At 41.1% G+C, this 25,208-nt stretch overlaps 1 gene segment (V, D, J or C); it reads left to right on the forward strand.

Annotated features, from left to right (window-relative positions):
• LOC309612317 (immunoglobulin kappa constant-like) overlaps positions 1 to 7,553 on the forward strand; it is a 29,372-nt gene extending 21,819 nt beyond the window's left edge. Inside the window, exon 2 of the C gene segment in view lies at positions 7,034 to 7,553.
• Positions 7,554 to 25,208: the final 17,655 nt, after the last annotated feature.

Genomic DNA, 25,208 nt, shown 5'->3' on the forward strand with positions numbered 1-25,208 from the left:
ACCTGCCGGAGACTCTACTGTGAATGATGAGCTGAAGAAAACCTTTGAACCACAAACTTCAGGATGGATTATCAGACACAAATATTCAGGAGCCAGGTAGGGAAGCCCCCATCCTTCAAACTTTGCGAAGAGCAAAATTGTGTCATTGTGTCTCTAAAACGCTGGGTGATTTACTCTATGGTACTGGTGGGAGGCAGACCTCTCAAATAGGCTGGTTAATCATCCTACTTCATCCTCTTATTGGCTGCTTTGTGTTCCAATGCAAAGCTCTATCATAATTAGTTTATGGTGAAGATGTCAGTTATTTTCTATTTTTTTACCTTTTAAACAGCATTTCAATGAGCAGTCTTGTATATACATTTGAGACTATTTTTCTACTCATTTCCAACCTGGGGACAATCTAAGGAGTTTCCTTTTTCTCCCCTCACCCCAGTGTTTTCTGCCAAGTGCATTGCTTCCACTGGGTGACTTCATTCCCAGGGTCTGATCTGCAGACTGGTTCAACTAAGTGCATGAGCTCTGAGTTGAAATCTCAGCTCTGCCACTCACTGCCATGAGCAAGTCACTTAACCTCTCTACACTCAAGTTTCCTCATCTACAAAATAAGGGATAGAGTAGTTTCTAGTTCCTAAATTTGGAGGGATAATTAAATGTGGTGATCAATGTACAATGTCTGGCACTTCATAAATGCTCAATAAATTTCAACTATTTTGATTGGTATTGCTTGCATCTCTGCAGAGAAAATCACTTTCTATCCTCTTTAACATCCATGTCGACTGTGTCCTCAGTCAACTGTTTTTTACACTTAATTTCCACTCTCTTCTCTACCTCCAATTTGCTTTCTCTCTTTCTTCGTCTTCTGGTGAGATCCACTGCTGATTCTGCTATTCAAGGTAACTAGCAAAGCTCTCAGTGACAAAATCAATGAAGGCTACCCTAATCTTCAGAATTACTATTACAATTTCTTTTGTAAAACTTAACTATTGCAGTGGTCTGTATTAGTCCTTGGTCCATTATAATTTATCAGCTCTGATCTATTATTGATTTTCAACTATTTGTGGTAGGGCTGTATTTTTGTTTCTTGGGTGTTTTGTTTTTTTTTTTTCATTCATTCTGCACATGTTTGTTGAGCATTTACCAAGTGAAGATGCTGGACTGGGCCTTCCAAATTTAAGACAATGAAACATCAACCAGCTTACAATCCAGTAGGGTAGAAAGAATCTGACAGCAGATAAGAGCAACTAGGTGTTCTAGGCCCAGTGACCTGCCTCTGTACTCTACAAAGTTGAGTCACTTGCTAGGAGATAACGCAACAGAAGGTCTCTCTTGAGTTGAGTCTTGAAAGACAATTTGTTGTTCACAAGCTCATGGAGGTGAGCAAAAGTGTCTCCAAGAAGAGGGAGAATTTTGTAAAAGCTGGAGGTCACAGAAGTACAGTAAGGGCTTGAAGATGCTGGGAGCAATGTATGCTAAGGTGGGAATGGAAGTTTAAGAGGGAAACAGGACTGCAATAAGTAGAGCTGGACTCACAGCAAAATGAGGTCTTCAGGGCCCTTGATGCGGTTACTATGGAAACACCAAGGCACGCCATGATTCCCTGGCAGCTCCAAAGACAGCATGCACCTGGTTCAGCTCATTGTGGCATGGTGGGTACCCCTCTAGCTCTACCTATTCTGTGACAACAGACAACCAACCAAGTAAAGTCTGCTTTTCTACTCTTTTGATCTTTGCTTTTGTTTCACAGGCCATCTATAGCTTCATTCCAAAATAGATTTCAAAATAAGACATGGGCCTTTGTTTGATATGCATTTAGTCTTTTTTGAAACAACATGGTGGCAAAGGAGAGGTTCAAATAGGAAAACATTCTTTATTAATATTATTAACAAAAGAAGCTAAAAAGTTTCATAATGACATTGAATGAGGTTTATCATTTGCAAAAGCCCCCCCACCCCACGAGAAGGTATAAAGAAGTGCATTTTTTAAAATGAGCTTATTTATAAAACAGAAATAGAGTCACAGATGTAGAAAACAAACTTATGGTTACCAAAGGGGAAAGGCAGGGGAGGGATAAATTAGGAGTTTGGGATTAACAGATACACACTACTGTACATAAAATGGATAAACAACAAGGTCCTACTGTATAGCCCAGGGAATTACATTCAATATCTTGTAATAATGTATAATGGAAAAGAATGTGAAAAAGAATATATATATAAAAGTATATGTATGTGTGTATATAGCTGAATCACTTTGCTGTACACCTGAATCTAGCACAACATTGTAAATCAACTATATTTCAATTGCTTAAAAGTACAGGGTTTTTTTTTTTAATGTGCTTATCTTTCTTTGTAATTTATATTCAACCTACTTTCCAAAAAATAAACAAACAAATTAATAAATAAATAAGCAGCAGTCCAGATGTGGGAGACTGTTAAAATATGGGACCATCAGGCCATAGATATAAATAAATCATCTTCTAGGATTTTAGAGCTCACCTAAGAATGACAAACGTTCTCTGTCAGGGAAGCCGCAGGCCCTCCACTCCTGCTTGAGAAGGGAGTTAAGCTTCAGTAGCTGACCCAGGGCTCTGTTCCCCTTAGGTGAGAAGGGTTTTTGCACAGTGAGACAGTGGATAGCTACCACTGTGGGGGACGTTCAGTGGAGGAACCAAGCTGGAGATCAAACGTGAGTAAAATCTAAACTTTCCTTTCTCGGTTGTCTGTGTCTTATGGTCCCTGTGTCTCTGAAGTGATCCGTATGCTGACTCTTTGAAACCAGACTCTGAGATCCTCCAGGGCAAAGCTACAGTCCGTAATCAAACTGGGGAATTGATTGCACGTTTTCTATGAAGAACAAGAGTCAGGCATTGGGTGAGAATAACTTGTCTGAGTGATAGTTTCAGAAATTTATTGGGGAGCAAAGCATATGTTTTGAACAGAGCTTTGCTCAATGGTCAGGAAGGGACACAGTTTTTGTACAGGAGCGAGGTTAAGAGGAAACTTTGTGTCTATACTTTCGGCTCAGGAACCAAAATAGAGATCAAACGTAAGTGTTTTTTTCAACTGATTCTTTGCCGTTTCTGTCTAATTGGTTTGCTTTTTGTTCCCTTTTGCATGTTTTCATTCATTAGGTGTCAGGGATAAAACAAATTTCATTCCCAGATTAGGTACAGGGGAGGGGAAATTGTTCTACAGGAGGCTAACTGATGACTAATTTTTAAGATTTCCAAACCAAAATAACTGAATTGGGGAAGGGGGCTTGCTGCCCTTTCAGGGTAGGGTTTTGTGCAAGTGGAAGTTAAGGGGAATCACTGTGGTTCACTTTCAGCCCAGGGACCACAGTGGAGATTAAACATGAGTACATTTTTGCTCAGTTATTTGTGAGGTTTTCATCCTGCTGTATCATTTGTGCAAATTTGTGACATTTTGGTTAAATGAGCCATTCCTGGTGACCCAAAAGTAAAAGGCAGAAAACCAGAAGATAGTCGATTTTTAAGCTGAACAAACAGAAAAGTTGTTGAATTTGTAAGGAGAGTAGGGTTTGTGGAGAGAAAGGGGAAGAAAAATCTGGATTTTTCTGTGAATTAGCCTTTTTTCTGTGAGTGGCTTCAGAGGGAGGTTGTTGATCAGGGGGGTGTGTTAGCTCACTCACTGTGGCTTACGTTCGGCCAGGGGACCAAGGTGGAAATCAAACGTAAGTGCACTTTTCTACTCCCTTTTCTTATAGAGTCGTGAAATTTGGGGGTTTTCATGCTTGGGATATGAGTTGAGGTCACTTTCGAAGAGAATGGGATTCTTCTGAAAATTAGATCAGAAAGGGACTGAAAATCAGGTTGTCTCGGAAGAGCAAAGAGCTAGTTAGTTGACGTGGCATCTAAATGGCCAGATTTTCTCTGTATCCGACAGTCAAATGACTTTAGCAGCAAAAACAGGTTTTTGTTGAGGGGAAAGTAATTAAGTTAACGCTGAGGATCACCTTTGGCCAAGGGACACGTCTGGAGATTAAACGTAAGTAATTTTTCTCTACTACCTTCTGAAATGTGTCTGGGTCTAAATGCCAGTGTTGACTTTTAGAGGCTTAAGTATGAGTTTTGTGGAGATGGGTAAATGAGAACATTTCAGATTTATTATCAGTTTCAAAAGTTAAACTCAGCTCCAAACCTGGATTTGTAGACAAAAAGATTAATCTACACCAAATGACTCAAAGGGAAAAAAAATTAGTGTCGATGAAAAAGGAATCCTTGCAGCTCTAAAAGAGCTAAAGCGAATTAATTTTCATTGAAATTTGCCAAATATTGTATTGATTTTTGCTCGTATGTACAACACGGAAAAGTAGAGAAATGTATTTCTTAGTCTGTTTTCTCTCTTCTATCCGATATATTATTTTATGAGAATAAAAATCAATAGGATGCACTACAAAATCAGTAAGAAGTTAGAAAAGCATATTTATTTGTATTAAAGTTGCCGCTTAATTGCGAATCAGCAGCGATGTCATTTTTAGAGGTTAAAATGAGTGCTAAACTGTCAATATTTAGAAATTCTATAGAGATTCTATACCTTAACAGATTACTCGTTTTTAAAAAACTACATTTCTATATTAGACTAAACTGGAAATGATCTCTTATCATAATGGAGGAAAGACGGTTGTCCCCAAAAGCTCAGTTTTGAAGTAATTTGTTTAAGTGAAGGAAAATAAAATAATTGCGTTTTTTAGATGCCCAAGGACATGTAGAAAAATAGGAAATATTTTGAGTATGTTCTTTGTTATTACTTGCTGGTGTTTTTATACTGCAGAGGAGGCCGTGGCACAGCTAGGGTGGTCTGTAGACTTCTTGGTGGTCTTTTTTCGTGATTGAATGACATTGGCGGCCGGGTCCCAGGACTCTGGTGACGGCGCACCTGGCCGCTAAATGCCGCCAAAGGCCACGGCAACCCCGCGATCGCCCCGTTCAGCTGTGCTGTGGCCCTCTTTCCTGACACAGTGATACAAATAATGTCGCTAACGGAAGAGAACAGAAATGTGATGGGCATGAGTTAACATGGGGAAAACAGGGAGAAACCTGATTTTTATTAGCGATTCCAGAAATGAAATTCACATTATTATATCCTCTTAATAAAAATTTCCAGTAGAAGACTATAAAGAACTTAAAGCTATTTTTTCGCAGTGATATGTAATTTTTTAAATATCTTCTCATCAAATGTATTTAAGTCATAAAAGCTCAATCCAAATGAAATATATATATATATATATACATACATACATATATATATATATATATATATATATATATATATATATATATATATATATATAAATTCTTTCAGGGCAAAATCGACACCAGCAAAAATATAACTGAAGGCCAGCAATCTGGCCGTTCAGGTTTTGATCGATTAATTTTTACTGAGTTCAAAATAAATATCATAAGGTATATTCGCTGACAAAAAATAAGATAAATTTGTGACATGTTTTTAATTTTCAGAAATTTAGTGGCTTCAGTAGGATTATATTTCAGGTGTACAAAATATCTAACCATATATAAATGCCATTGATAAAAACTTAATAGAATGTATTTTCCAATCCCCTCATTCTGTGATTAGAACATTTTTAATCTGGCTATTTTAATTATATACCCTTTAAAATAGTTTAGTTATTTGTTATTGTCATTGTTGTTTAAGCCAGGTAATTTCAAAAGCAACACTTGAAAAAGATTATTTTTGGTTTGTGACAACCTGACAGGACTATTTTAGGGCCATTTTAAAACTCTTTTCAAACTATTTAAACGATGTAAGTATTTTAAACTGTTCTAAAACTGTATTTAGGGCCTTTTAAACATCTTTTAATAAATTTTAAACTCCATTAGAAAGCTAGTAAGAGGTCTTACAAGAGTTTCCATATCAAATATGCTAATTGTTTAATGCAAGATAGAAAGTTTAAAGCTATCAAAAATTGATCCAAATAGGAGTATCTTCATAGAATATTTCCTCTCCTTTTTTTCTAGAATTCATATTATTTTGCTACTAAGGCTATTTTATAAAATTCTCTGCAAAAAAATAGTGATGATGGTTAGAAGAGAAGAAAGTATCAAAACATTAAAAATTCAGTATCTTATATTAAACTGCTTGGTTAACATGGAGGCTTATAGCTTTATAAAGGTTTATAGCTTTATAAAAATCTCTTCACTTATCTGTGACTTCTCACAGCAAAAGAAGATTCTTGATTTGTTATTTAACTCACGCTCTCCCACCTGAGGGCTTGAAGGCCCACAAAGGGCGTTTCCAGCAGGCCATCTGGCAGCTGTTCATGGTCAGAAGTGAAGCTAGCCAGTTCCTCCTGGGCAGGTGGCCAAAATTACAGTTGACCCTCCTGGTCTGGCTGAACCTTGCCCCATATGGTGACAGCCATCAGGCCAGGACCCAGGTCTCCCTCTGAGGCCTTTGCGAGGAGTGGGTGAGTTGCTGGCCTGATCACAGAGGGTGAAGGGGCCGATCCCCCCACCGACCCGGGCCCAGACTGAGTTTGGGGCTCACCCTGCATGGTGGGTCTGACCCCAACACGCCCAAAGGAAGCCCAGGAAGTGAAAGGCAGCCTGATATCACTGCACAGAACTAGGAGAGGCGCAGGGGAAATGATCTGTGCAAGTCCTGTTCTCACTTCTAAACTCTGAGGGGTCCAATGAAGTGGTTTTGTTTCTTGGCCTGAAGCACTGGGTTCCCTGCAGGAGGCAGAGAACACAGATGAAGGAGAGAAAGGTAAGGTCAGAAGAGCATGCAGAGAGCTTCGAAAGGCTGCAAAGAGTTCAAACAAAGCAATTTAGAACTTTCTTAAGGGGTAGGGGCTATAGGGAAAATCGCCAAATCATGGCGATGAGAACTATGCTTCCTGGCTTCCCTAGTTGCTCCCTGGATGCTGCAGAATAAGCATGCTGCTCTCTGCATGTCTGTCCCTTACAGTTCCAGGCTCACCCACAAACAATGCACCCAAGTGGAGAACTTCCCTGTTACTTAAACACCACTCTCTGTGCTTCCTTCCTCAGGGTCTGATGCCCAGCCATCTGCCTTCCTCTTCCACCCATCTGAACAGCAGTTAGAGACTGGAACTGCCTCTTTCGTGTGCTTTGTGAATGGCTTTTACCCCAAAAATATCAAAGTCAGCTGGAAAGTGGATGGAGTTGTCCAGGACAGCAACATCCAGGAGAGTTTCACTGAGCAGGACAGCAAGGACAGCACATACAGCCTCAGCAGCACCCTGACGCTGCCCAGTTCCCAGTACCAAAGCCATAGTCTCTACACCTGCGAGGTCAGTCACCAGTCCCTGGCCTCCGCCCTGGTCAAGAGCTTCAATAAGAACGAATGTTAGAGCGAGAGGCCTGCAGGCTCGTGCATCACCTGTGCTGGGTCCCAGCCCCCTCCCTCGCCTCCTCAGGCCTCAGGCCCTTTTCCCTATTGCAATCCTCCAGCCCATCTCCCCACCTCATCCTCCTCCCCCTCTTTGGCTTTAATCATGCAAATGTTGGGGGGAAAATGAATAAATAAAGTGAATCTTTGCACCTGTGATTTCTCTCTCCTTCCTGATTTAAGCCTTTTAAACATTGTTTTATTTTATTTTCTTTTTTTTTAACATGTTTATTGGAGTATAATTGCTTTACAATGGTGTGTTAGTTTCTGCTTTATAACAAAGTGAATCAGTTATACATATACATATGTCCCCATATCTCCTCCTTCTTGCATCTCCCTCTCTCCTACCCTCCCTATCCCACCCCTCTAGGTGGTCACAAAGCACCGAGCTGATCTCCCTGTACTACTCGGCTGCTTCCCACTAGCTGTCTATTTTACGTTTGGGAGTGTATATATGTCCATGCCACTCTCTCACTTTGTCCCAGCTTAGCCTTCCCCCTCCCCGTATCCTCAAGTCCATTCTCTAGTAGGTCTGCATCTTTATTCCCGTCTTGCCCCTAGGTTCTTCATGACCTTTTTTTTTTAGATTCCATATATATGTGTTAGCATACGGTATTTGTTTTTCTCTTTCTGACTTACTTCACTCTGTATGACAGTCTCTAGGTCCATCCACCTCACGAAGATGTACAGATTGCCAACAGACACATGAAAGAATGCTCAACATCATTAATCATTAGAGAAATGCAAATCAAAACTAAACTGCAATGAGATATCATCTCACACCGGTCAGAATGGCCATCATCAAAAAATCTACACACAATAAATGCTGGAGAGGGTGTGGAGAAAAGGGAACCGTCTTGCACTGTTGGTGGGAATGTAAATTGATACAGCCACTATAGAGAACAGTATGGAGGTTCCTTAAAAAACTAAAAATAGAACTACCATACGACCCAGTAATCCCACTACTGGGCATATACCCTGAGAAAACCATAATTCAAAAAGAGTCACGTACCACAATGTTCATTGCACCTCTATTTACAATAGCCAGGACATGGAAGCAACCTAAGTGTCCATCAACAGACAAATGGATAAAGAACATGTGGCACATATATACAATGGAATATTACTCAGCCATAAAAAGGAACAAAACATTGTTTTTCTAATGACCCAGTTTATCTTCCAAGGCAGGGGTCCCCAGTGGGTTGCATGGCAGGAGGTGAGTGGCAGGCAAGTGAGAGAAGCTTCGTCTGCAGCTCCCCATCGCCTGCATTACCACCTGAACCATCACCAACCCCTCCCACCACCTCCCCCCACCCTGTGAAAAAATTGTCTTCCACCCGGTCCCTGGTGCCAAAAAGGTTGGGGACTGCTGCCAGCAGTTCTAAGGAACTAAATATTGAGTTGCTAAAAACTACACCATCATTTATAAAAATCATCATCCTCCATTCTACCCTACCATACTGTCCTCTATAAGACACTCTTCCATAAAACCCATAAGCCACCTTTCTTCCCAGCCCTCTCCTGGGCCATGGTATGAGAGGCTTGCTGCTTCTTCTTTTTTTTTTTTTTTTAATTAATTTATTTAATTTATTTTATATTTGGCTGTATTGGGTCTTCATTGCTGCACACAGGCTTTCTCTAGTTGCGGCAAGTGGGCTTCTCATTGCGGTGGCTTCTCTTGTTGCGGAGCATGGGCTCTAGGTGCACAGTAGTTGTGGTGCGCGGGCTCAGTAGTTGTGGCGCACGGGCTTAGTTGCTCTGTGGCATGTGGGATCTTCCCGGACCAGGTCTCAAACCCGTGTCCCCTGCATTGGCAGGCAGATTCTCAACCACTGCGCCACCAGGGAAGCCCCCTTTTTTTTTTTAATTGAAATATAGTTAATTTACAATGTTGTGTTAGTTTCAGGGGTACAGCAAAGTGATTCAGTTGTACATATACATATATCCACTCTATTTTAGATTCTACTCCCATATAGGTCATTACAGAGTATTGAGTACTGTTCCCTGTGCCATACAGTAGGTTCTTATTAGTTATCTACTTTATTGGGATTGAGATGCTTGCTTCTTTGATTCCCCTCTTCAGTAGGCCCTCAGAGTCCTTTTAAGGGTGACGGTTCTTACTATCACATATTCTTTGATCCAGCCGAATCTAATTTACCAAAAGCAAATCTATCAAAAGAAGGGAACAGCTGGAAAGAGAGTCATCCATTGCAACACTATGTAAAATAACAAAACAATGAAAACAACGTAAGTGAACAAGCAATAGGAAATGTTCAAGTCCGTTATGGCACTTCAACTTAAGGGAACATGATGCCTTCATTACATTTTACATACAATATGTATTGAGGGCCTCCTATCTGCCAAAGACCATGCTGATTGTTTTCCACAACATAATTTAATTCTCACTACGTTACATGGTTAAAAGCGTTCATTAAAATGTGAGTCAGGTTCTTTAAAGCTGAGAGATATTCATACTCTATAACCCAGCAATCCTACACCTGAATGACTGTGTCCCTGTCCACCAAAAAAACTCATGCAAGAATTTTTCAGAGTAGCTTCATTAATAAAAGCCAAAAACTGGAAACAATCCAAATGTCCACCAACAGGAGAATGGGTCATTAAATTGTAGCATGTTTGCACATTGGAATACTATTCAACATGAGAACTAATAAACTACAACTGTACCCAACAACAATGATGAATCTCATAAACACGACATAAGCAAAAGAAACCAAGCACAAAAGACATGTCCTAAATATTATCATCTATATAAAGTTCAAAACCAGGAAAAATACAACTAGAAATTGAGATAGGGATTACTTTTGGCTGGGGGGTGAGGTGAGGTAATGCCTAGAAGGAGACAAGAAGGGGCTTATGAAGTTTTGGTAATGCGATGTGTGCCACTTTGTGAAACTTTACCGAGCTGTAAAATTATGATCTGTGCACATCTCTGTATATACATTTTACTTCAAGATAAGTTCACATAAAGAAATATACTCAATTTACACATAAGAGAGGCTAAGAGGCATAAGTAATAGGTCAAGGCCACACAGCTGGTAAGTGGTGGTCCAGGAATCAAATCCCTTACCTGCCTAATTCTGCTTTCTCTCTCTTTTTTTTTTTTTTTTTAAATACTTATTCACTTGGCTGCGCTGGGTCTTAGTTGCGGCATGCGGGATCTTTAGTTGCGGCACGAGGGATTTTTTAGTTGCAGCATGTGGGATCTAGTTCCCTGACCAGGGATCAAACCCATGCCCCCTGCATCGAGGGTGAGGAGTCTTAATCGTTGGACCACCAGGGAAGTCCCCTAATTCTGCTCTCTTGACACCTATACAATTCTGCCTTCTAGTACTTACAATGCTGCACAGAATAGAGGGTCAAATGCTACCTTCCCAGGGACTCCTCCTCTATCTGACTAACCAGGAGCATACATACATAGAAATGGAATGGAACAGACCTTCAACAATGGGCAAAGGATGGAATTAACCTGGTCCAGGTATTGGGATCCCATGTATGAAAGGATATGTGTTTGGGAAGCGGGGGGCAAGAGGGGCACATATAAAACCAACTTTGACTCTCCTCCCCCACTTCTGTGGGTGCACCCCAGCCCTTCCCCTCTCACTTGCTCATCCATCCAAACATTTACTGAGCACCTTTCTTAGCCTATACCCTGAAAGAGGTACAGAAGTAACTAAAATGGTGTCCTTTCCCTCAATAAATTTATAATCCAATTTTTCTTCTCTTTTTTCCTTTCCTTTGTCAGTCCTGGAGCAAGTGGGAAAGAACACTCATGGAAAAAAGTGGATAGAAGGACAACACCGACGTTGTACCTCTTGAGAATATTCATTATTATCACGTCTTTGAAATTTTGGAGGCCTGAGTAGAGTTCAGAAAGACTCAGTAATGTCCCTTCAAATGACATAAACTTTCTCATTCATCTCTGGTGGCAAAACTCAACAATCAATGGCACATCTGATCCCAAGCAAGGGTCTTCTCATAAAGCAAAACTCTGAAACCAGACCCACCATGACCCAAAGAAGTGAAGACAGGTGTTATGGGTTGAATTGTGTCCCTCAAAAAGATACGCTCAAATTCCCATTCCCTATAAATGTGACTTCATTTCGGAATAGGGTTCTTGCAGATGTAAGTACTGAAATGCTGGTGAAGATGCAGTGAACTGGATCTTTCATACATTGCTGGTAGAAAAGTAATATGCCTCAGGCAACACTCTAGAAAATTGTTTGTCAGCTTCTTAAAAAACTAAACAAAATACACCAGCAATTGCATTCCAGGGCATTTATCCCCCCAAAATGAAAAAGTACGTCCACACAAAAACCTGTACCTAGTTTTCATAACAGGTTTGTATGTATAACTAAAAACTGGAAACAACCAACATGGCCCTCAATAGGTGACTCAAAAGGTGACTCAGTAGATCCCTCAACATGTTTCTCAATAGGCTGAACAAATTGTGATACATCCATGTCATGGATGCCATGTAGCAATAAAAAGGAACAAAGTGGGCTTCCCTGGTGGCGCAGTGGTTGAGAATCCGCCTGCCAATGCAGGGGACATGGGTTCGAGCCCTGGTCTGGGAAGATCCCACATGCCGCGGAGCAACTGGGCCCGTGAGCCACAAGTACTGAGCCTGCGCGTCTGGAGCCTGTGCTCCGCAACAAGAGAGGCCGCGATAGTGAGAGGCCCGCGCACCGCGATGAAGAGTGGCCCCTGCTTGCCGCAACTAGAGAAAGCCCTCGCACAGAAACGAAGACCCAACACAGCCAAAAATAAATAATAAATAAATAAATAAATAATAAAAAAATAAAAGAATTCCTTTAAAAAAAAGAAAGGAACAAAGTACTGATACATGCAACAACTTGGATGATTCTGAAGTGTACTATATACTGAGTGAAAAAAAGCCAGTCTCAACAGGTCACATAGTACATGATTCTTTTTTTTTTTTTTTTAATTGGGGTATAGTTGTTTTACAATGTTGTGTTAGTTTCTACTGTACAGCGAAGTGGAGTTCCCTGTGCTATACAGCAGGTTCTTATTAGTTATCTATTTTATACATATTAGTGTATATATGTCAATCCCAGTCTCCCAATTCATCCCACCCCCCATCCCCACTTTTCCCCCTTGGTGTCCATACATTTGTTCTCTACATCTGTGTCTCTATTTCTGCTTTGCAAACCAGTTCATCTGTAACATTTTTCTAGATTCCACATATATGTGTTAATATACAATATTTGTTTTTCTCTTTCTGACTTACTTGACTCTGTATGACAGTCTCTAGGTCCATCCATGTCTCTACAAATGACCCAATTTCGTTCCTTTCTATGGCTGAGTAATATAGTACATGATTCTTTTTCCATAACGTTCTTTTTTTCTTTCTTTTTTCTTGGCTGCGCCGAAGACCACTGGACTGCCAGGGAAGTCCCCTACATAACATTCTTGAAATGACAAAATTGTAGAGATGGAGAATAGATTACTGGTTGCCAGGGGTGAGGGATGGTGGGGGGGAAAAAGACTGAATGTGACTATAAAGGGAGATCTTGGTGGTAAGGGAATAATCCTGTTTCTGGACTGCAGTGGTGGTTCCATACATCTAGACACGTGATAAAATGACATAAAATGATACACACACATTGTACCAATGTCACATTGCTGGGTTTGATATTGTGCTGTAATCATGTTAAGAAGTAACCATCAGGGGAAACTGAGTGAAAGGCACACCAGACCTCTCTGTTCTATCTTTGCAACTTCCTGTTAATCTATAATTTTTTCAAAATAAAAAGTTTTAAGGACTTCCCTGGTGGTCCAGTGGTTAAGGCTCTGCACTTCCACAACAGGGAGTGCAGGTTCGATCCCTGTTCAGGGAACTGAGATCCCGCAGGCTGCGCAGCCAATAAATAAATAAATGAAAGGTTTTAAAAAAAGGTTTAAAAAATGAGGTAATTGGGATGAATTGGGAGATTGGGATTGGCGTATATACACTACTATGTATAAAACAGATAACTAATGAGAACCTGCTGCATAGCACAGGGAACTCTACTCAGTGCTCTGTGGTGACCTAAGTGGGAAGGAAATCCAAAAAAGAGGGGATGTATATATACATATAGCTGATTCACTTCGCTGTACAGCAGAAACTAACACCACATTGTAAAGAAACTATGCCCCAATTTTAAAAAATAATAAAATAAAATGCAAAAAAAAAAGAAAAAGGAGGTCATTTTAGATTAAGGTGGGCCCTAAATCTAATGCCTGGTGTCCTTCTATGGAGAGGAAGATTAGAGGTACAGAGACACACAGGGAAAAAGCCATGTGGTGATGAAGGCAGAGATTGGAGTGACGCAGTTGCAAGCTAATTTATGTCAAGGATCATTGGGGAGCCACCAAAGCTAGGAAAGAGACATGGGGTGGCTTCTGCTTCAGAGCTTCAAGGAAGAACCACTCTAATTTCAGGCTTCTGGCCTCCAGAACTGAAAGAGAATAAATTTCTGCTGTTTTAAGCCACCCAGTTGGTGGTACTTTGTTACAGCAGCCCAAACAAACTAATATAATGGGGATGACAGAGATGAGAGTTCGGTTCTCAACAAACTTCCATCTGTACTGACAAGTCAGCCTCAGTAAACCATTAATGCTCTTACTGTCTAATAGGACAGTCAAGTGATGCACAAGAAGGTTACACCAGCACCATGAAGCAACAGCACCAGATAGGAGAATGGTTTAGGGAAATGGGAAATGACCAATAGTCTGTGGACCTGTGGCACCTTCTATGGGAAGATGAAGAGGCCTGGCAGGCACCTGAGATCCCTGGGGTCCGGGGTCTCAAGAAAGAACAAAGAGACTTGTTAGGCTGGGGACACAGTGGAAGAGTTAGACCTTGGAATTGTCAGTTCTTGAACGAGGCACAGTGTAAAAAGACAAACAGATAAACATCTATCTCCACTTCCCCTTCCCCTTTCCTCTTTCATTTCTTATTCTCCATCAATCAGCTTTTGCTGCTTCTTCCTCCTCCTCTATCTCCCTTTCCCTCCCCAATTTCTTTCTCTCCCTCTGCCATTTCCTGATCTTTTTTTATTACTATTTATTGACTCATCTTCTCTTCTTCCTTCCCTTTCTCCAAAATAATATATTCAAGTGTCAACTTGCTTTAGGACCTGTGGGAATGTGTTAGCACCAAATCTAAGCTACATGGTTAATTAATTAATTAATTAAGATACATGGTTAATTCTGGAAAAGTCTTCTTCTTAGAAAAAAGTTAATAGAAAGCTACGGCCCATTTTTGAAGCCACTCTGGTATACATACAGACATTAGAGCTGGAAAAGGACTCCAAGGTCCCCAATCTAGCTCTTTGTCTTAAGATCATGCGAAGAGGGCCCAGAGGGGAACTGACGTGCCCAAGAGTACTTGGGATGGTGTGGGTGGCCCATAGGAGTGGTGGGTGGAAGTGGTGGGTTAGTAGTTGGACTACCCCAACCTCATGACACTAAATATTTATTATTATTCTAAACCCACTCCCAACTACCAGGAAGTTTTAAGTCTTCTTACTGTGCCTTAGTGTATATACAATCCACATGCTGCTTCCAAGATGTCCAGTTATTTTTATTCCCAAATAGTTGATGCCCAGCTCTGTGTCATGGATGTGGACCTCTTTTTACTCAGGAATGATGGCTGTTTCATGCGTGGTAAGCTTCAAAGTGTGCTGAGATGCTATCTCTGCCCAGGAGAAAGGTACCAACCCTGCTGTCCGTGGGGGCATGTCAGTGCAGGGCCCTCCAAGTTTTCCTTGACAGACCTCCTTTTCTCATTCTTTCATTCTGTAAGTATTGATTGAATGCTTAAAATATGCCCAGCACTGTTTTAGATGATAGAGATACAGCACAGGTAAAATTCTCTGCCCTCGTGAAACTTATAGTCTAGTTGGAGAGATAAATAATAAAAAAGATTAACACATAAAAATGTATTATCTTAATGATATGTATTAAAGAGAAAGAGGGCAGGAATTGTTAAAGTAGATTTATAAATTCAGACAAGTCATCAGGAATGTTGTCACTGAGAAGGTAACATTTAGGTAAAGACCTAAATGAAGTGAGGAAGTGAATCATGATAAGTGGATAAGATCATTCTAGGCAGCAGGAACAGCAATGATTGAAAAGTCCTGAAGTAGATGTGTACCCAGAGTGTTCACTGCACAGAGTTACAGGGGGGAAGGGCAGGTCCTGCAGGCTCTCAGGGGTCACAGGAAGAATTTTTTTACTCCAAGTGAGATGAATGTGGATGGATTTTGAGCAGAAGAATAATTTCACCTGGCTTATACGCAACAGGATGTCCCTGGGTGCTCTGATGAGAATAAACCTGTCAGAGGTGGATGAGGGCAGATGTGGCAGTAGGAGCCCTAGTTAGGAGTCTACTAGAATAACCCAAGCAAGAGATGGTGCTGCTTTGAAAGTAGGACTAATAGGACATGCTGACAGTGTGGATGTGGGGAAAGACAGAGGAAACAAGGGTGCATCCAGGGTTTTTTGCTTAAGGAATTAGAAGGATAGAGTTGCTCTAATGAAATAAGAAAGCTTACAGAATGTGCAGGTCTGGGAGAAAAGACAGGAGCTCAATCTTGACCCATCTGGAATTAATTTTGCATATAGTATGAGGCATAGGAGTCAACATACATTTTTTTTCACATAATATCCAGTTGTTCCAGCACCATTTATTTTTAAAGACTTTCCTTTCCTTTGTTGGATTACTTTGGCATATTTGTTGAAAAAAATTGACCCCATAAAATAGGGTCTATTTCTATGCTTTCTTTCCCATTCCATGGCCTATTTGTCTATCCTGATACCAATAGACATTGCCTTGATTATTGATGATTTAGCAGCTCTATTTTGGACATGTTAAATCTGAGATGGCTATTAGACAACCAAGCAAACATGGCAGGTAGACAGCTGAATATAAGAACCGGGAATTCAGAAGAGAGAGGTCAGTACTAGAGACATAAATGTAGTGTCAGCACCATGCAGATGGTGTTAAAAGCCATCAGATTGCAAAAAGAATGTGAGAGGGTACCTAGCTAGTGAGCATGGATAGAGAAATCCAAGCACTGAACTGGGAGCCACTCCAACATTAAGTGATTAGTGAGATGAGGAGGAACCAGAAAAGAAGACTGAAAAGGACTGGTCAGAGAAGAAGGAAACTCAGGAGAGTAGTGTTGTCCTGGAATCCAAGAGAAGAGATGTTCCAAAGAGGGAAAATTGATCAGTTGTCAATTGGAATGAAAATGGACCATTGGATTGAGTGACATAGGGGGTCATTGGTGAATAGATAAGAGCAGTTTCTATAGAATGGCAGGCAAAAGGCTGATCTGAATGGATTCAAAAGAAAATCGGAGGAAAGAAATTGGAGACAGTGGGTATGAACAATTCTTTCAAGGAAAGAGTTGGAAAAGGGAAGGAGAGAAGTGAGGCAGTATCTGGAAAGAGAAGAGAAATGACAGCATTTTTGAATGTGTCGGGGAGCAAAACTTGCCACCCCAAAATGTCTCTTTGGCATGTGGATTATTTTGAGCTGAAAACAATTAAGGCTCAAAAGACTCAGGAAGAAATGTTGACCTTCCCCCTAACTGCCTAAAAAAATTTAGATTGAGGGCCTGTTCCCAGAGTAGAGCTATCACCAGACATGTCTACAAAGAATATGGGCTGCGTGTGGTGGGGAAACTCTCAGAGATCAGAGTGCACTCCATGTCCCATTATCTCTGCCTGGCCCAGCAAATATTTATTCACCCAACATTTACTTTTCCATCACCATGTGAATTGCCTTCCTCCCCTTTCAAACCCCAAGCCACTACCCCCAACATCCTCTTTCGTCTTTAGCTGAAGATGGTAATTAAGGTGACGGTTTCAGCCATTTTGGCGAGTTGCTCAGTTTTTCTGGGTCTCTCCCACTTAGGCAGGTTATTAAACTGTGTTTTTCTCCTGTTAATCTGTCTCAGGTCAATTTAAATCTCAGACCAGCCAGAAGAATCTAGAAGGGTAGAGGAAAATTTCTTCCTTCCTGACAAATGTTTATGAGAATCATCTAGTAGAGAAAGAAGATCTGGTGCTGTAGGAGAGAGAAGGGAGAACTACTGGAGCAAGTCCTTGAGAAGGTGAGGTGGGAAAGGGGGAGCACAAGTGGAGGTGTTGCCCTTATCTAGGAACACAGACAGCTAACCCAGTAACAGAAGAGAAGGGGGTGTCCATGGGCACTGATGACTTATTAACCTTGCCTCATGGATGAGGAAACTGAGACTAAGAATGTTATGTCAAGTGCTTAGTATTACAGAGCTCATGTGAGGTAGAACCATGACTTCAACTACGGTTACCAAGCCCAAACCACCATGTCTTTCTCATAGTTTTGCACGTGGCAGGTTCTCTGTAGGTTTTCAATGTTATTGGTTTATAATCGCACCAGTTAGTCCTCAATCAACTCCTCTAATACTAACAAAAGCGTTTGACTGGATGGTGAATAAGGATCTTCTCTCTCTATGAGTCCTTTTCAAGAAAGTATACAAGTTTTTATTTCATCAGGGGCTCACAGAGCAAACGAGGAGCTGCCTCCAATCTATGACACTGTAACAAAATGTTGACGGTCAAGGTAGGAAACAAAGAATACACAGAGAAGACCTTCTGTAATACTGTTGGTGGCTCAACACATGCTGAGTGGTAACAGGTTTGTACTCTATGATAGAGTAATGGATACTAATGTCTCAGCACTGACAGAGATTACGTCACTGAATCCTCCAACAACCCATGGGTAGTTTGTATTATAAGGAAACTAAGACTTAGAGTAAACATTGTGTCCAAGTCACACAATCAGTAAATACCAAAATCAGTTTTCAGACTCAGGCAGCCTGATCAAGAGCCCAAACTCTAAAACACAATCCCTTAATAACCACTATTCACACTTGCCATTTTCAGGGGCAAAGAGTCATTGAATCCTAGAGTGAGAGGAGCTTAGAAATCAAATCTCTCATTAACAGGTGAGGAGACCAAAAAGCATGGCATAGCCTGGTCACTTAGAGACAGAATTGAGATTCGAAGCCAGTGTTCTTTCTACCTGTTTTGTTTTTACTAAAGGTAACAATGAGCTAATTGCAGACTTCTCGGGGGAGGAATTCATGACCCTCAGCAAAAATTGAGAGTCAGCCAAGCCTAAGACAACTAGGTATGTTGGTCTAGTTTGGAAAAATAACTCATTAACCAAACGTCCCTCTTAGCACCCCAATGTTTTTCACCATCACAGCGCTGAGGCCCCAAAACCATGCCCAGACCCCCCCAAACCCAGACTGGTTCTTACTGAGTTTCATGGTGACTGGCCTGAGAAGACCAAAAAAAGTAATGACATCTTACAAAGGAGAGCCCCAAGGACCAAGATAGCAACTGTCATAGCAACGGTCACACCGCTTTGGTCAAGAAGATCTTTTGGGGAACTGAAAACAGAACCTTGAGCACATCTGCTGGTTTCACTCCCATCCTCCTTCAACAGGCTGGGTGGTGCACTCCACGCCCTTACAGTAGTTTCCACGGCCCCCTGCACCTGGGGCCCCCATAGCACCTGGCTAAGTCTGTGTCCAGCACTGGAATGGAAGTAACATGGACCCTAACCTTGTTTAATACCATTCTATCAAACCCCACTGCCCCATCTCCAGTCCTAGAATTCTCCTACTTGAAAACCTCAGCCCAGAATGGTCGGCATCCCCTAAGTGGTCTGATACAGTAATAGAATCTATATACACAGCATGTGAGAAAGAAGTTGTGGGCAAGCAGGTTCCTCATGAGGCCCACAGAGGTCCTGGAAGTGTTTGAGAGCAGCAAGAAAAAATTCATGCTGAATAGTTTGGGCATCTCAGGGATAGGAGGCTGGGAAGGATAGGATGAGTCACAGCAACATTTCAGAACGTATTTCATAAATTTCCTAGTGCCCAGGACAGAAGCATTCTCTTCTATTGTACTATCTCCCCCTTCCATCCATGCGTGTAGCCATCCACACATCCATTCAGCCATCTGTTGGCCCTTACCCTAGGCACAGGGTTAGTTGTTTGCCCTTCTACCCCAAGCAACCCTAACTACTATAGGAATTACCCGTTTGTGTGATTACATGTATGGATGCCCACCTTCATTCATTCCACAAACCTTATGATTAGCATCTTCACTACCGGGCTCTGTGTAGTACTATGTTCTGCAGAAACATAGTGAACAAGATAGAGCTCTCAACCTCAAGGAGCTCCCAGCTTAGTGCAGAAACGAGTTAGCAGAAATCCCACACAGAGCAGTGGGTTGGAGGGTGGGATGTCTAGAGAACCCTGTGGAACCACACAGGATGGGCCCATAATACACGTTGGAGGTCAGGGAAGATACATACATACCTTCATCCTCCTGCCCAAACATTAGCCAACCTGGGATTTACCTGACACCAAGGGTATCCTCACAAATCACTCCAGGGCTCCAGCCTTGTGACTGGGAAGCCATAGGCTAAGGAGCTCTGACATGGGGACTCATCACTTCAAAACTTAGTTATCTCCTCTTGGTCTTAAGTTCTTTGTCTATACTAAAGCAATAGACGTAAAACCTCTGTCTCAGTATTACTATGAACATTAAATGAAATACTGTATATAATCCACTTAGGACAGGGCATGTCACAGAGTATATGGTCAATCCACGATCTTTTCTGATTCTTAATTGTTAATAGGTTCTTGGATTCCATGGCTGCATTCAGTGGATATTCCCCCTGCAGTGATTCCACAAAGAAACCTTTTTAGTTTGGTTTGAAATCTTCATTTCTTCCAATTTGCAATAAAACATCGCAGTTCCTCTTTACCAATTTGACATGTAAAGTAAGAAAAATCTCTCAATCTGAAAAATGGAGAAACTGAGGCACAGAGTGAAGGAACTATTTGTTGCTACAATATCTCACCCACAGGCCTAAGGATCAAGTTCAGCTCAGGGTGTTTCCTCTCCCAGCACATCGTTCCTGACACCGTAACAGAACATTAAAAATGTTCCAGGATTAAGGAGAAGGTGCATTTCCCAAAAGAACAATATTTCATGCTGAAAAAAAAAAAAAAAGAAAGAAATGTGCTCTCCAGATATCACCACATGGTTTCAAGTGGTCCAACCATTCAGCTGTCTTCCTCACCAGAAGGATAGTGAACTAAGAGTGTGTTTATATCCTTGTGGAAAGGATACTCTGGAGTCTAAGGCATCACAAACTCTCCTTGGACGGAAGACCTGGCTTCCCACCAACTTGGTTCATGGGCAGACAGGTGATGGCTCATTTACTGAAGTCCTCTAGTAACCGAAACTGTGTTTTTTGCCCTTCCCTGTTGAAAAGAGACCATAACAAGGAAAAAACTAACATCACGGATAGAGAGGAATAAGAAAATAAATAGATAAACAACTTGGGGAATCAGAATATATTCAACCCATTCTCTTACAACTTCTGACCCAACACCTGGATTCTTTCCTGGATTCTTTCATTCTATAGACATTTATGAGCACTAGGGTCTGTGTCCTGGGGGCTGGGAGGTAGGTGAGGGAAGATGCACCGTGAAGAGGAGTACACAACTGTCCCTGACCTCATGGGGCTGCAGCATGACCTACAAACACTCACCTTGAGCCCTTTAAGATCCTCAGTCACCAAACAGAAGCTTAAATCTGTTCCCTGGACCTGAATAAAATGAGGACCTCCTCCTACTCCCATTCACTTCTCTGTACTCTCCACAGACTCAAAGATCCACATATGGGTTTCCCACATACATTTTCTTTTTTTGCCCACAATCCAGACATGAGGAAATTCTGGATTGAGGATCACCAATCCAAACAGACAATCTGCCCCAGATTTCTACATTCCGGAGAGCTGTTTAAATTCTCTTATTTGGTTTTAACAAACAGAAAATATTTCATGTGTTTGTGTGCAGTGTTTTATTTAGCAAACTAATGTTTATGATTTTATTCCAAAGCGTGTTGAATTAAAGCACACTTTGTAAAGGATTTGAGCGAAAAGGAAAATAAAGAGAGCTGGAAGAAAGACAAAAGATAACAGAGATAGGAACAATGAGAGAGAAAAAAAGACAGAGAAACAGAGAGAAACTGGGTAGGCTCTGAAGAGATTTCTCATCAGGTCTTCCCCCTGAGGGCCCAGCCCAGGCTGCGGGTTTCTGAGAGAGGCCGTGCATTGAGGTGATGATCAGCTGGTCTGCCATGCATTGTACCTGGGTTCCAATGCTAGACGATAATCTAGCAATTAAATAATCTAGCAATGATGATCTAGCAAAGAGTCTCCTATGACTTTATTGACCAGAGCAGCCACCCTGAGATGGAAAGATTTCCTCGGATTGCAGCAACTGCGAAGAGAGCCCCAAACCGAAGGGCTGGATGGGTCTGAGCCTTCCTGCCCTGATGTGAGCTTGTCTTCTCCTCCCTTCCCCCTCCCTACTCTTTTAGGATTATAAATGCTTGAAGACACAGTGTCTCCTAAATTGACTGTAAAAATCCAAAGTTCTTGAAACAGGAGAAGCTAAACAGACAGATGTGAAAAATGAAACAATGCAGCCCTCCTCGCCCCCAACCAACACACACGCAGACCCACAGACACACACTTCTGTCCAGAGCGTTTCTTACCCCAGCCACTGACTCTCTCCACTCTCAACCTCAACATGGTTTTCTAATATGCATTTTGCTCAGAAATATAGTAACCCCTAATTGTTATGTAAGAAAAAGGAAGGCACTTCTTCCAGTTACTGTATTCTGTAGTCAGAGTTAATAAGTAAAATCAAACAAGTTGTGTTTTCTCTAGGCCTATCTGATATGACAGTTGCAAATAAACTTCTCACCCGTGTTGTCAGATTTACAACACACTCCAAAATAATGAGGCACGAAAGGTTTGTTCAATGGAACAGTATCAAACTTGTTAACCTCATAATCATTAGTTATTTATCTGCAGGTATGTATGAAAATCAATGAAAACTTGGTTCTATTTTCAGCTGACCTCCAGATATCCCCCAGATATCCCACCTTTCCTAAAAGATCATCTGTGAATAATGAGAAACTCTGCTGATTTTATCCAGAGTCTACTCTCTTGATTCCCCACATCACTGTGCTCAGTACATGCGATCCATCACTTATGTATTTGATTTGTGTAAGACCCAAGGATCTCTGCCTCTATTTCCCATCAAAATATAAGCTCCTAAAAAGGAGGGCCTTCTGTCCATTATAAAGAAAATGGCACTGTTTTGCTCAAAAACTGTGCACCAAAACAATATTTGAGGATCACAATAGTAGCTGGAGAACCAACTGAAAGTCATTCTTTATTTCCATGCTTTGGTTTATGATTCATCTACCATTTATTAAGGACTTGAACTAGAATTTTTGCACCTTCATTTTTATGCAGTTGTATACTTGTTGCAGTGCTTAGCACAAGGCACAGTGCCTTGGTTGCAAAAGCATTTGTTGAATAAATAAATGGGTGAATGAATAATGAACTGTTTACGGTTGATATGTGTTGGGAGAACTATTATAGGGGTTGTTTTTCTGTGTGCGTGGTTGTGTTTGTTTGTTATTTGGATAGACCAACTCACAGGGTGTGACACTATTACCCCAGTTTACAGATGAAGAAACAGAACCGGAAAGATTGAGAGACTTGCCCAAGTGGAAAAGCCGTCTCTCAGATACCTGCCCTCTGATTTCAAGCCTGTTCCTCCTTTTGCTCAACACAACCACCTGCCTGGAACAACATAATTGGATCTGACCATCCAGGTCCTCCTAAAGAGTCCCGCTGGACTTGGAATCCACTTTCCAAAAGTGAACTTCAGGGACTGGTCTTCCTATTGCTTTGCTATCCTTATATAGCATATATGCTCTATGCTGCCTTCAGTTCCAATGAATGTAAGTTCCGATTTCATGTAAGGATAGGAGATTGCACCTTCTGGAGCCAGCCACCCAGAAATGAAATGTCATTTCTCACAATCCCAGATAATCTAATCCAAATCCACCAACACCACACCCTACCCAGCACCATGCCATTCTCTCCACCTCTGTGCACACACGATGGGCACTTTCTCTTTGAGTGGAAAGGAAGTACACTTTTGGGCAGAATGGTTTGACCAGAGGTAAGAAGTCTTTGAGTTGACAGGAAAGAACTGCTTATTTGCACTAAAATAACTTAATATCACTGCTCTTTCACAACTGGAAACGATTGTTTGTGTTTCTCACCAGATGGATTTATCAAACAACCTCATTTAGTTTTAAGAATAAACCTTTTAAAAAAAATTTGTGTGTATAAAGTTACTTCCAACGTTTACTCTAAAAAGAAATATTGGAGCTATAAAAATTCAAGGATTTATTTAAATTTTGATAACTTTTTACTCTTGAGTGAAGAATGTTTTATAGACAGGAGAAAGACTCTAAAAGAAAGGATAGACTCGCCGAGAAGAATGTCATTTTTACAATGGCCCTAGAAGTTCAGGTCACTGTGAGGAGATATAAGGACATGGAAGTCACAAGTTCTATCCTCAAGAAGTCTGTGTAAAAAATAGAACATAATCCTTGCCCCCACCCAAAATGGGCATAGACATGGGAAAATTAGAATAGTGCCAAATTGAGTACTATCACCCCAAGAAGAGCCAGCTAAAAGTATCACAGTGATTTGGATTTGGTTTGAATTAATCAAGAAGTTTGGATAAAAGAGCTGGAGGTGAATTCACAGACCACTAGGACTGAAGAGAAGCAGCCAGAAAAGTCAGTCTACCCTCTTTATTGTAATAAATATGGAGACTAAGCCCTCGAGAGATTGACTGACTTATTCAGCACTTTGTATTTGACTAAGTAGATAACTAGTTAAATTCCAATGACTTAGCAGTTGAAGCTGAGCCAAGACTAGAAGCCAGTCTTGAGGCTCTCTGCCCATTTCTCCTTCCTCTAGCAGACTCAGGCAAGGAGGCCTTGAGAAGTTGGCACATAGGGTGAGTGGAAAGGAATCCCGGTGGTGGCAGGAAAGATGAGAGGGCGACCTGGGCCAGGCTGCTTTGTTAACTTCTGATTCGGGGGGAATGACTGATCCTCAGAGTCACTGGCCCAAAACACCCACATGTTTTCTGGGCTGGTTAGATTGGACTAGTTTGCATTGGATGGGCTTGCGTAGAGTCGAATCAATTTGACTTAAATCGAATTGAAAGCTGGAAGACTACTGAGGGTCCCAGTTGTGTTGCATCTCCTCAGATTCTTCCCCTTAACAAGAACCCTAAAAAAAAGAGTGTCAGGGTTAGGGTTAGGGTTGGTCAAGCTCTAGCAGAACCAGCCCTAAGTACTCATGATTTGATCTATAGGGCAAGTCACTGCATGAAATCAATGTGTTCCTGAAAGGTCAATATATTTTTAAGGGATATTTATGAGGAATTCTTTTGAAAATAAGGGGTCCATCTGCCAAAATAAAACATAAATTATCCATTTGCCAAGTTGACTGTTGGTATATTGTTTTTTTCTTGAAGAGATATGAGCCTTTATTGGGGCCGACTGATTCATGGAGGAAGCAGAATGTTTTTGAAATTTATCCATAAGTCCATAACCCTAATACATCTATTATTTTCATTCCTCACATCATATTATTTTCTAATATTTATTTATGTATTTCATTCATAGTGACAGGGGTAATTCACAGCATTACCACAATTTTGTGTTCAACTTCTTTCACTTGCTGTTTTTCCCAGCACTTCTATTTTTGACTTAGATATTATATTGATCATTTTGAAAGATACACATCATTCTCTCTTATTGATAGTG

Source organism: Balaenoptera borealis (genome assembly GCF_965194805.1).
Source record: "Balaenoptera borealis genome assembly, chromosome: 15".
Classification (NCBI taxonomy): domain Eukaryota; kingdom Metazoa; phylum Chordata; class Mammalia; order Artiodactyla; family Balaenopteridae; genus Balaenoptera; species Balaenoptera borealis.